Consider the following 14,897-nt stretch of genomic DNA (forward strand, 5'->3'; position numbering starts at 1 on the left):
TATATTTTAGTGCTTATAATAATCATCAAACATGTCAACCGTAATAAGTAGATATCAGTTGTTTTAGTCTTGAAATCCCATTCGACGAGGTCCTACATGGGGGGAAAAAGTTGAAATTCTGGACAATTGTCAATCGTGTCATTAGATATTTCAACAACCACATAGCACTTTGACATGAAGATCTTAAAATTGCTATCATTATCAAAATGTTTGATAACGAAGGAAAACATGATATTTATCAAAAACTGTTCAAACTTGAATTTGTTTTGTAAAAGTATGTCGGAAAAAAAAACACTCAAGTCGTACTCAAGAGTTTATGAGCTTTATGTGTTATGTGTAATGCTACCTTATGTACAAAGTAAACTACAATAAGACGAAATCAAGCAACTATACAACGTTTGGTCTTCACAGTGGTAGGAATTTGAGTACATGAAACCTCTTTTACTTTCTATTTTGATTTCACGATACTTGAATTCATTGCACACATGCATAGTTATTATTGGTAATTCAAAGCAAAAAATTACATCAAATGTAATTTTAACTATCTAAAGTTAACTTTCTATGACAACTTGATATTCACCTTCATGGATAAATAATGCAAACTGACATTCATGTTCTATATATATCTAAAACGTAGAGGTAAACTAAGTCAAAGTTTTATTTTTGAACTGGTATTAAAGTACGACTTTTAAATATGTACTAAGGTTTCTGTGATATAAGTTCATTAGAATGCATTCATTTTTACGTTTAAATCAATACCATCATGTTCGTTAAGTATTTATCTAACACGTAGTAGAGAATGTCAATTATACGAAATTCTAACAAGTGGAAGATAAATTGAACCTTCATTAGCCTTTTTAAATCGTTGATTGAATTTTGTCGCATCATAACAATTTCTCTTTATATAGGCTTTGCATTTTTTGATAAACGAATTGGCCTAAATGTTTTTCCGGGTTTGTTTTTTTTTCTTAAATACTCTCTCTTATTGTAATGTGGTGTTTTTTTTTAATTATTAAACTGCAATTAATTCATATAAACAACCTACCACTAGCAAAGAGCTAAAATATCTTACCAGTAGACCTGTTGGAAGATGTGAAATCAGACAGAAACTTTAACATTAAAGCAAAATGTAGCAACGAAAAGAAACGTTATCTGAAAACGCTCATTACGAAATTTATATTTATACATAAACATTAGACATATTCTTGCATATCATAGTTCAATAAAATGTCCATAACAAAATTCACCAAGGTTTTATCATGATACCAAAATGTATATAAAGTGCTACGTTTTTCCGCTGAATAAAGATATATAATTAATAAATATGTATATTCAAAACCTCATATCAGTTAAAGTGAATTATTACAGGTCACCGTTTATGCCGTTATTCCTTTGAAATTAGACGAAATCCTAAATAAAGCTTGATTAAAAAAGTCCCAGTATGACAAAATGTTAAAAAATTCTATTATAAACTTCTCTGGACAAACATTGCTTTTAGAAATGCGCATTTGGTGCAGTATAATTAATACCGTGTAATACCATTTTCAATTTATCTGCAATGAAAACTGAAACTTAAGAATATGTAAGTTAAGTTAGGATTTGTAAAAAGTATTGACTGTATGTCAGACGATCACATATTACTGTAAAACTATATATACAATGAGCTGCACTATTATAGCAGTAGGTTAGTTTGTAGAATGTGTGTCATACAAATAAGTTCCCAATGAGACTACATAGTCAAAATGAGGTGGATTTAAGCAGCTACAGGCCAAGTGCAACTTTAACCATTTGCAAAACTGATACCTTCATTACATTACCCTTTAATTTACTAAAAAAACGATATGATGATAAAGATATTTTTGAAACAATTATTAGTAGTTCATATATTTAGATAAACTTTCTGGATGATGTTATTGTTTCTTTTTTAAAACAGAGTTACTGCCTCTTCCATACGACTGTTTTTTTTTCACTTTTTAGCTATACTGTGGTACTAGTGGATTTATCAAGACATTTTTTCTGCCTCTTAAAATTGAAAATATAAGCGTTCCAATAAATCATAAGACAATTTGAATATTTCAGTTCATTTTCAAATTTATAAGCTGTGGTTAGTTCCGCACTGTTCAAACAGTTCACCTGCAGTCAATTCATATCTATTCATTATATGACCAGACTGTACAGTAAATGCTATTCATTATATGACCAGACTGTACAGTAAATGCTATTCATTATATGACCAGACTGTACAGTAAATGCTATTCATTATATGACCAGACTGTACAGTAAATGCTATTCATTATATGACCAGACTGTACAGTAAATGCTATTCATTATATGACCAGACTGTACAGTAAATGCTTTTTAAATGTACAGATCAACATCATAATGAATGGTCTTAAAAGCTACTGAAATGTTCTGAATTAACTTTAAGAAATTTATCTGAACCATACTGAATCCACCACAATAGTTTTGTCTGAAAAATTACTAGAACGACTGACAATGACTGAATCTATTAATTGTTTAAAATTCTCCGTTTATAATAAGATCAAAATGACCGTTGAAGACCGAAATTCATGTACAAATGTTACATTCTATGTATAGTTCAATATAAAGATATTAGGCATTATTCATAAAGTAGACGAGAATATATGAGCGTAATTTATAGGTGACGAGATAGTCTTTAGAAGTGAATAATAAATTAAGTTTCTATACCATCTGTATTGATCTGGACAAGTAAAACAATATAACTTTAAGAGCCTGTCCATGAGAAAACCATGCAAAATAGTCCGGAATCAATATTTGCCAATCTTTATGAAATCTGGTTTGTAGGTTTACCTTACCATTACTACTGTAATTAAATATAATGTTTTGATCTGATTTATATATCTTGGCCGTAGGAGGCGCCACCTGTAATTTGGAAATGTTCGGATGAAAACCAATAGAAAATACACAAAATAAGCATATTTTGAAACAATATTTAATGTATTTATAAACATATCATCAACCAAAGTGGCATCAATTGTAAATCATAATACAAAGAACTTTTCGTAGCCATATCTGCTATAAACAAAATTTGAAGTTACCCAAGGGCAGATAACTCTGTAAATTTTGCAATTTTCCAAATTTCCTTTTTTCTAAAAAATGCCAAAGTTCATAGGGTTGTATATACTAAGATAACACTTTTATTTCTTTCTTTTTGCTTTTTTTACAATAATTCAAGTGTTACTTGCTGCCATATAACAGGTTTTGCTTTGCATTTGAATATTAAAAAAATATATTTTCAATCTACTATCCCCCTTTTTTTTAAACCTGAAAAATTGATCAAATTCAAGATTCAATAAAGCAAACAGTGAATTATTAAAAATGACCACTGGAAGTGGGGTTTTACTCAGATTATACAAAAGACTACATTAAATTAAATAATTCTTTTAAAATACCTCGGTGGGTATGGACAATTAAAAATCATGGTGTTATTGGTTGGCAACAAATTTGAGCAAGGGCAAAATAAATAAATGACATACTTTTTGCAAAATAATAATTCTACCAGATATTAAATTTGGTCTGCATAAAAATTTATTAAAATCAGACCACATAGAAATAATAAACACACAGTATTTAGAAAATGAAGTTTGGTTGCTTTAAGATGATTGGGGAGGGGGTGGCTAAACACCATTTTTTGCCTGTTAAAAACAAATATTTTCTGTGAACATAATTTATCAAATATTGCTGAATTATAAATAGAACATAAAAAGGTTGATATGATAAGATTCTAATACAAACCTATTGTGATAATTTATTTACAGATTTTAGAACAGTCCTATCAAAAAAGGGAGATAACTTATCATATGGAGGTTAAATAGAACAAATAAACAATTTCAGAAATAAAGTAACCCCCTTTGTTTCAAAATATTTGAAAAGAATTCATGAATAGTTAGTTTTTTCTTGCTTAAATATGTAGCCAACTCGTTTTTACTAAAGCAGAAAAAGCTGTTTTCTATAAAAAAAAATAACATTTATTAACAATACATGTCTATCTGATATCACTCGCCCCTCTTCTACAGAAAGTATGATTTGTTTTAACATGAACAACATAAGTGACCCCAAAATTGAATTGTAAGTTTTTGTATTTCCCTTAATGTAGCATTGGCACATTGACAGGTTAAATATTATACTCCCCAGTGCCTTTATGTAAAACTGTTTTCAGTTTACAATGCTTATTCAAAGTTAATAACTTCAACATCTAAACATATAAATAATATAGTGTTTGACATACATAAAATAACAACCTGCATGTAATCAAATAAAGATTTGTGAAGACAAAGAGATACTGTAATTCTTATTATCTCCCATGGTAATATTTACAACAGTTAAAATCAATAGAACAATGTAAGACTACTAACACTTATAACCTATTTACATGCTTTAGTTTGAGGATTGCAATTTTTTTTATCCAAACACAACATTTGTATGTACTTACTAAAGTCTATTAAACTGTTCTGAACACTTAAAAAATGATTCTATAAATTTTTTCATTACTTTTATGCTGTTTTTGTCCCTAGTTACTTTCCTTTTATTTCACATTATACTCATAGGTGTTCAATCAATTTAATTTGTGTTATTAAATTATCATTTGTTTGATATTTCATCAGTAGAGGAAAAGAAAAATGGGCAAAACCCAAATAATTAGTAATAACTCAAGTATTTCCAGCTTTTAGTGAGACAATATCAATTGGAGAATTAACATACCAGGAGAGGTGTCCAATTATCAATTATGCTAATTACATCTTTTATTTTTAGTTCTATACAATTACAATGGATAATTATGAACAACAATATCTGCGTCATAATAAAGCAATATAGTTTATGAAAGTCATTTATTTTCAGGTTCTAAATCACCATTGACCATGTCAGCATGATACTCCAACGCATCTATTTCAGCTAGGGCTTGATGAAGATCTTCATCATTCTTTCTTTTGTTCTGAGTACTAGTATGAATTTCAATAGACTGTGCATTCTTTCTCACAAAGTTTGAAAACAGACTTCTTATTTGTGATGGGCAAAGCCATTCTTCCTGCTTTAATACTTTGTTCCCATTATTATCCCTTTTAGTTTTTAATTCTTCAGCTATATCCTCAAAAATTGGTCGTTTACCTGTTGTGTTAAAATATTGATGTATTGAAGATATGTAGTCTTTGACTTTTGTTGATAAACGTTTGACAGATTTGGAAGTTTTCAATGCCCAACCTTCATTGTTAGAAACCAAAACAGTTGAAGGTGCTGTAGCTCGTACAGGCACTTTGTGTTCTCACTCCACTGCAACACACTGTGAAGCCCAAGCTTTTTTAATACAGTCAAATTGATTTTCTTTCTTATTATTGTACACATGATTACCAAAACATAGATGGTTTTCCAGATAACATAATTTTGTATACACTTTTGAGCAAGACATATCAGGACCTGGATACAGCAGGTCATTCGGTTCAGAAATTGACTGATCAGTTTCATGGCCATCATTCCTTGGTACTTCTTCCATAGTTTGCTCTTCAGGTCTTACAGAGAGGCTTGTCAAGGAATCTTTGTTGTTATGTAAGATTGGGAATGGCTCTTCAACCTACAAGAAGTGATATCCATATTAGAACATTACAAATACAAATATTATTACACATATTAAGCTAGCATTCTACTTACTTATTTTAAAATACCAATAAAAAATTGACCAACAAGAAACCAAATGTAAATTAAGGTGCATATGACCTTGATTTTGTATCATAGGCACATTTATTTTGACTTCATCTACAAGTATGTACATACCAATATCAGTTATCAAAGCCTGCTTGCTGTCTTGAGATACAGGATATTTTCTGATGCAAGAGTAACATATTCCTAAAAGAAAGAGAAATAATTTACAATGATGCATGTATATATGTATATTATAAATATTACACATAGTACCCAAAGATAAGTAGGTAGTGCAGACAAAGAATTCTTATAAAAACTGTAGTTAACTGTTTTTATATCAGGTCTAGAATTTTAATTCTAAAACAGATGTCCTCCATTTAGTACATGTAGTATCTCAAATATAAATTGTAGGCTTGAAAGATAAAATACAAACTTTGTCTCAAGTCATTTTTCAGTTTAAACAATTCATACCATAACAAAGCAGAAATTTTGACTTATCATGCAAGTGGAAAAAAGAGATCATGTACAGTGAATAAAAATCATTAGAACATTATTTTATGTAGGGACCTTAAGCTTGCACATGTATAAACTTTGTAGATCATGAACATATGCAGAAATTTTGATAATTAATGTGTATTTACATGTATGTAAATGTTTGTAGTTTAATAAGTGTCATATTTTGAAATTCAATATATCTTAAAGTGCCCTGTGGAAGTCAAATCATGCTTAATATGCTTAACATTTTGTAAACTTCTTTGTGATTGTTGACTAAATTATGACAGGAAAATTTTGATTCATTTAGATGATTTTTTTTCTATCAATATTATTCGATGGCTTAATTCATCAATTCACAGTTGTTGTGAGTTAGTTTTCAAATGATTCTGCTCTAACCAGTGCTCGGGCTATCTTACACCTGCAGTGAGGTGATAGTTTCTGTTGATCAGTGTTGATAGCCTAAACAATGACTATAAGATGAATAAAAGCACTGTTCCTGTACATTTTGATTTCTTTGCCATGCATATATACTGATTTTTTTCTGCCAACCAATTAAAGCTTAACTGTTAACATGTACATGTACGTTTGTACCAATCTGTGTTGACATATGCATAGTAAATGTAGCAGCCCCCCCCCCCCCCCAAAAAAAAAAAAAAAAAAAACTACCACCACCACCCCAAAAAATTGTCTCAGAATATGATATCTCCCAAATATTTTTTTTATGCATGACATTCAATGTTTTGTAAGAATTTTATTAAATTGAGTATTTCACATGAAGTGCATTTACATGTATAACCACCCCTCCCCTTTCCATACAAAGTTTTATCTCTTAAGAAATTTTATCACACTTATCATACTAGAAATTGGTACCTGACAGAGATATTCTCTTTGTCATCCATAGCTCTTTGCACACTGATGCTGGTATGCCTCTGCTTGGTTTTGCAACACTCTGGTCTGGATGTGTAGGTGACTGGCACTTTCTTTTTTGACGCCTCAAATATACTGATATATTCTAAAATCATCCCTGTGTTTCAGGCATATGTAAATGTCACATGACGAACAGTCTATTGAAAATATTCCACTTCTGTACAATATTAAAACCCCTTCTGGTAGTTCATAGTCCGTGGAGTTACACCCAAGACTACGTAAATGGTAGGCCAAATAATTATGACGTCTGGCAAGGCTACTTGTTGGTTTGTCACATTTGGTTATAGGGATACACAGGTCATTTGAATCACAATGCAATGATTGTCCACATTCAGATTTATAAGCAAATGTACATTTCATTTCATTCTTTTTCTCATACTGCATAGTTATGCATTAATTACATAATTACAGATTGTCCATGAAATAATACAACAGAAGATGTGGTTCCATTTTGTCTCCAATGTAAACATTAAAGAGTACAATCAGGGGCGGTAAATCAATTTTTTACTGGGGCACCACAGACAGAAATTTAAGATTAAGTTTGAAATTATTAAATCAAATATATCTACCAAATAAATATTTGAAATTATAACTGGTATGTCCTGATGAATATCATAATATATGAATATTGGATTAAGGTAGGAAAAATATTTTGATAATTAAATTTATCTAAAACCCTTGAATTTCTCAATTTTGATGTTAAAAATAGTACATTCTGCCTGAAATTCTTCTTTTTTATCGTTAAAATTTTAGATTTTTTACATGTTCAAAATGTCGTTAAAACTTATTTGCAAAGCAAAAGCTTACATATTCTGAAGATATCAACCTTATGAAATTCAGTACAATTCAAATCCATGGTTTACAGTAAACCAAGTATTGTATAGTAGCTGTTCAAACAAGTCAGTATGCTTCACTTTGTACAGTAAATAAGAACAACTATACAGTCTGAGCATAGCCTAGGTAGACAGTATGAAATTTACTGCATCATATACATGTATGTATGACGCTTTACTTAAAACCTGAACATGACTAAATAATTTATAGATTAGGGTTTTAAGATCAGTTATGATCAACATGACCATTTTAGCTCAAAATTTGTTTACTAATGTAATATTCTAGTCAGCTCTGGTCGTCTCCATATGTATGTAATGCAACTTTAACTAGATTTCTATTTTGAACTAGGAAACTAGGGAATAAAAAGACTAAGAAACAAAACGGCACATTTTTAAACTTATCTAAATAATACTTTTCAAAACATTCGCCTGTTCATTAATTAAATCAGTCTACTGCCACATTGATAGGCAATATAACCAAAGGGTCATGGTGGATAAGTCTTTGAAAAAAGGACACAACCTCAAGTGTACTTTCACGTTCGGAGATGGTGTGGGTATACTGATTATCTTTGTAAGATTTGTAATATACGTCAGCGTCCTTTAAATGCATATAATATAAACTGCAAGTATAATATGAATAAAAGATATTGGGTATACATACACAATAAACAAATGGTATCTAAAGGATAATCGACATTCTTTAGAAATAGACAGTTGTCGTTACAATATAGCAAGTACTTATTCAACCGTGTATGAATTGTCTGCATATACAGCAAAACCTGTAATATCAATAATGTCCGATATCTAGGTCACCGGAATTGATGATGAGATGCTGAAAAAATGCAAACGTATTTTTATTCTCGAAACAAAGTAATAGTACTCTTATATGTATAGCGGAAATTATTTTTTTATAATCGACTAAAACTGAAATAATACTTAAAACATTCAAATTGGATTTCTTTTCATTGTCAGTAATATTACTTTTAACGATAAGGAAGCACTTCAGAAGATCAAATTGAGAAAGGAAATGGGGAATGTGTCAAAGCGACAACAACCCGTCCATAGAGCAGACAACAGCCGAAGGCCACCAATGGGTCTTCGGTGTAGCGAGAAATTCCTGCACCAGTAGGCGTCCTTAAGATGGCCCCGTAAAAATAAGTATACTAGTATTGTGAAAATGGACGTCATACTAAACTCCGAATTATACACAAGAAGCTAGAATTAAAAATCATACAAGACTAACAAAGGCCAGAGGCTAATATTTCTTCTCTGTTCCGATTAGCACTTTCAAGTACATATATCCAGTCAAGGCTGTCTGTTTAAATCTTTTTTTTATAAACGCATTGATCTGTTTCATATGAACTGAGTTTCTATTAAAGATAATTACTAGTCTATGGTTAGAGTGAATAGCCGCAATGTGGAACTATCATCATGATCATTGTTGTTAATTAGCATCTACATCTACCGTAGCCTCAACACATATTTTTTCTATTATTCAATTTCAGTTAATGTATTGGCATACAGAGTGTTTCCATAGTTGGTTGGATTTATCTTGATTTTCTATTGTTTTACTGTTATGTAAGGCAATATAACTTATAAATTCATTTTGAACATAAAACTAAGGAGACTACATTTACATATTTTTAACAATTTTATCAAATATTTTATTCAATTATTTCGTAATATATAAACAACTTTGTTGCCAAGGTCGTATACTTAGTGACCCCTCTATTTGTAACAGTTTCACTTGACCAGGGAACAAATCAAATGAATGTAAACCCCCAATGTTTTCCATACATATACTTGAACAACCAATACCGTTGATTTTACCTGATATGCATCACTGTAACACGTAATCATAATCGTATTTCAGTTTCATTGACTACCATATTGTCGCTCGGTTTCAAAAATTTTGTAGATTACTAATTTCTCAACAACAACAAATACTCACTAACAGGCTTTAAAAATTTGATCGAAATGCATTCTTCCAAATGTCGTATGTGAACTTAAACATTTTTGTAAATGGTTGTGAAATAAAAACTTTGAAATTTCTGGATTACCTTAAAACTTAATTCATTTTACAGACATAAAGAAATGAACTAGTATTTGATTCTCAAAGCCACTATACAACAATTTTGAAGTTTAGATACAACATTTGGGATGCAAACTTTACAAACAACTGAGATTTGGCAATTCTGTAGCATATCTTATTTTAAATGTTTTGATTGGTGTAACTGTATGATATCTTCCGCTAAGACCATTTGTGTCCAAAAGTAGTCATTTACGACATTTTGTAAGCCCATCGACGATATTATGTTGATTTAGTCTTGAAAACTATATATTTGATTGAGATAAATGAGTTTTAGTTTGAGTTTCAGACTGCATATACTTACATTTTCTCCCAATTAATTTAGAGTCCTCAAATAGTCAAATCCATTTTGTACGGGAGGCAACTCTTAAAACTGATCTTATTATATAGAAAAAGAACGATTTCGGTATATTCAAATAGTTTTTGGAAGGATATCTACTAAATTGGGTTAAACTAAGAAATCCACCCCATGATCAAATGATTTTAGGAGTGAGCCTATTTGGTTTTATACACCTTTAACAATTGAAAATAAAACTATTTGTTTATTAAAAAGGGTGTGAGCCAGGAATATTTCTTTTCAATGATTTATTGAATAAGAACAATGACTTTTCCTCTTTAAATCAACTGCAAGAAATATTTGATATTGACACGATTTTTGGTTTGAATTCTATAGTATCAACGATGTGACCCCAAGTAGCTATAAGAATGACATCAACAACTGTGAAAATAAAAACAACATTTATTACTTTTGATAATTTAGTTTTTGAAAAAAAAAAAAATCATGCCCATATTTTCATATATTATTTTTGTCTTTTCATAGTGAAAGTTAAATGAAATCACAAAATAGGACGGATATCAAAATGTGAAAGAGACAACAAGACAAAATATGACCCTGTTTTTATGTTGACTACCTTTTCAATTGTGTTGCTGAAATGTCCAAACGAAAGCATTGTATCACATGATCACCTTTGTTCACCTAGTGTGTTGCTTTAACTTGCAGATTATTATTGTTTACTCGTACAACTCTTTATTACTCAATCAACCACAACTGTGTTGATTCCCTGATATTTGAATTATTTGAAGTTATATATGGCATGACTATTTGTAAGCTGCATGAATCAGGCCTTAAATTTTCTCTCTCGAAATGTCATTTAGTGGCATTTTATAGCTTGGTTTTCGGTGTGGGTTTTGTTCATTGCTTAAGGCCGTATGATGATCTATAGTCGCTTATTTGTTCGTTGTTTAATACACGGTGGAGAATTGTCTGGTTGACAAATTCCTTTTATGAATTATAAATGTATATCCTATTAAAAGATGTGTTTGTTATTATTTTCTGACTTCATCATTTCTGATACCATATAGATGTGAAATATCTTTAACTTCCAGATTTAGGAATGTATGACCATTACTTTAAACATAAAAAACACCCATTCATTAAAAAAAAACAAGATTTACAACACAGAAGATTAATTTCTTAGTTTGTTACTTGTGGCATGAAGAATATCTTGACTGAGTTATTTCTTTTTAAACAGTAGGTGTTTGTTTTATTAACAAAAAGATATCGGTTGTCACTGTAAAATAATATCAATCTCTGCCATAAAAGGACATCAGAAATATTGTGAATAAAAGGTACTATAACTTTTTTACATTCCATTCGATTCCCGTTTTGCCAGCAGTATAAAACGGAAGTGATCATTAATCTTCCCAGACAATCGTAATTCAATAGTCACATTTATGTTAAGTTTTCAGAACACTAAAACAAGATCATGTTAGGAAACCTATCATTGTATGATGAGTAGAAAATTGTGTCCTTCTTATTGTAGATTCTAAAAGATATTTATATTCAGATCTACAAACATAAACAACACACCTTAAAACGCACATGATAGGACAATATGTAACATAAAATGTACTCAGCGACCTTATTTTAAGTAAGTCATATTTTAACCTTGTTATATTATAAAATTTTCTTGTTCAGGTAAGAGAGAAAGGAGAGAGAGATTTTTGAATTTTGTTGGTTTTGCTCAAATGGTAGAATATATGTATAAGAAATAATTATGTATAAGAAATAATTTTAAAAAAAAATAAGACATAATTATATAAAAATTGTGTTGAATATTCGATGCACAAGTCGTTTAGCAATTATTTCCGACATTGAAACGACTCTTTAATGAACTGTGTTGACTACTGCATAAATTCGCCTTCTGAGCTATGTTTCACTAAAATTAAGAGCCGTCTGCAGCAGACATGAAATAACATAATCATTGATTAGGTATTTGTACATTACATGTTCTATTCATATAATTTATCAATCTTTCGAAACATTAAGATTTTCACAGGTGGATTTTTTTTAAAAATATAATATAATAAGTATTGACATACTTCATAGATATAAAAATCAGGAATCCAAACAAACCGAGACCGGGTGGTTGGAAAGAATAAGCCTCTCCTGTTATTCATACATCACACATCATGTCTATTTACACGGGTCAATATCTCACTAAACGACAAATTACACAAAATCAGTTGCATACACCCGCTTAACCATTGTTTACAGCGCTAGTTGAATGCAGGTCATTACAAATAAGCTTTAAAAGCCATATTGTACTGTAAAATATTAAAAATGTTGCGAAGAGGAACAACGTTGACCATCCGGTATTATATCTTTCTAAATAAGTATGTGTCTGAAGTTTTTATATACACAGTATAACGAAGGGAGAGTTGCATAACGTTTTTTTATTATCTTAATACTAAAGTAGGGACTGATATTTGGTTCTTTTCTATAAAATCTCCTCTCACTTAAGCTTGTATGACAGTCGCAACAAATTTCGTTATATTTTCAACGAGGTGTGAACAAAACAAACAGCTAAGAATGTCAAAAATAGGGGTACCGCAGTCAACATTGTGTTATAATAGTTTTAATCACTATAGACAAAGCACATTGTAATTTAGCAAAAATGAAAGACAAGAATACATGATTTTCGCAAAAATATGAAACATTATCTCTTATTGTATGGTTTGCCTAGTTCTATGACTTACTTGCAATAATAAATAAACTATTTGTCTGCCGTTTAACTCCTATAATTTATCTGTTTTTTAATATTGAATAGACATTTTCAAATGAAATTTTTTTTGAAATGCAATTAAATAGAAGATTAAAATACTCTACATCAAGCAGCTGTGATTAACATTATCAAGACGAAATATGCAAATAAAGCATTTGCTTGATTAATCGTATTAAAAGCTATCAGAGTAGAAATAGTTCCAAGTCTCAATTTGTAAACACTGTAGGATTGATAGCACTCCATCCTTATCCGCTTGTCAATAAACCGGAAACGAAGCGATTCAATCGACGTCTTTTCAATTGATTACCCATGGTGTATGTAACATCTTCTTTTTGAATAAGTAGAGCATTATATTCTAATAAAGTATCTTAAAAAGTCGTATTAGATAGACAACAAACAAAGACGTACATCCAAATATATATTAAAAGGTAGCATAATGCAAGATGCAATTCATTGACATTTGCAATGTTCAAATACTAATATGTTTTCAAAAAAAAAACATGTAATGATTTAATTATTGAAATACCCATTGAGAGCATTCTTACTAATGACATTGCCCTACTAATCCAATGTAAATATTCGAATTGAAATTAATGATCTGGTAAGGTCATACAGTAAATGTTAGCTAAGTATAATATAGAAGTGGGCCAATTAAGACAACAAACAAAAAGACTTGGGAAATCATCTTAATTTAAGTACATACAAATGTACTGCTAGTACTTATATTTGTGACAACTGTTTAAAAAAAGGTGATGAGAAAATTGCGAAGAATTCGATACAAAATAATAAATATTTGATTAAATTACTTTCAGATGGAATATGATTAAAAAGTAATTAGAAAAAATGAAGAGAAAGAGTCCATACATACAAATTAAGCACGATTGGATACACTTTATACATTGATATATCATATTTAACAACGCAAATGCTGGACTGGAAATGTATACTATTATAATAGATCCCTTGGTTTTGAAGAATAATTCCTAGACTAATGAATGATTCTATTACTAATAAAAAAAAATATATGGTTTGCAGGTTTGTCTCTCTTTTTCGTTGATTGCGAAAATTGTTATTACGTGAATATTCAGGCCCACAATACAAATTTGAATAAATAAATGTCGTAGTATGTCTAAAGAAGACACAACTCTGCGACAGATCCATCCATTGGATCACCAGTTACGGTATATAACTTCAGTTGTCTCGTTGGCAATCATACCACATCTTCTTGTCTTATTTTTTTAAAATATATAACACATTATTAAGATGATCAAGAACGTTAGTATCCAGAATTCATACTTCAAGACCATCGTGTATCATTTGTGAAGTTGATACGGAATATTGTAAACAAGACAATAACAGACAATAACAATCAAACCCAATGAGTGAACAAAGACTCACAAAACCAAAGGACATTTACATCAACAGTTATAAATGATAAATAAGAAACAACAAGAACTCCACTAAAAACCGGGAGTAAAATCAGGTGCTACGGAGGAGTAGGCATTTCCTGCACCGTAAACAGCACCCGTATTGAGTTAATTAAGTTTATTTTTTCTATGATTTTTTTTTAACTTATTATGTCGCTTATTAAAGTTGATATTACAAATAAAAATGATGTGGTATAATTGCCGTTGAGATAACTCTCCACAAGAGACCAAACTTCAAAACTAAATCTTTATATCTTTGGAGGAATGTAGTAAAGGTTTTAAGTAATTTGTGATAACGAAATCATTGGCTAAATAATTTGCCAGTTATACATAGATTACGTTCGTTAAAATCAAAAACGTCACATCAGACACGGGTATAGCGAAC

The sequence above is a fragment of the Mytilus edulis genome, chromosome 2, assembly GCF_963676685.1.
Source record: "Mytilus edulis chromosome 2, xbMytEdul2.2, whole genome shotgun sequence".
NCBI classification, from domain to species: Eukaryota; Metazoa; Mollusca; class Bivalvia; order Mytilida; family Mytilidae; genus Mytilus; species Mytilus edulis.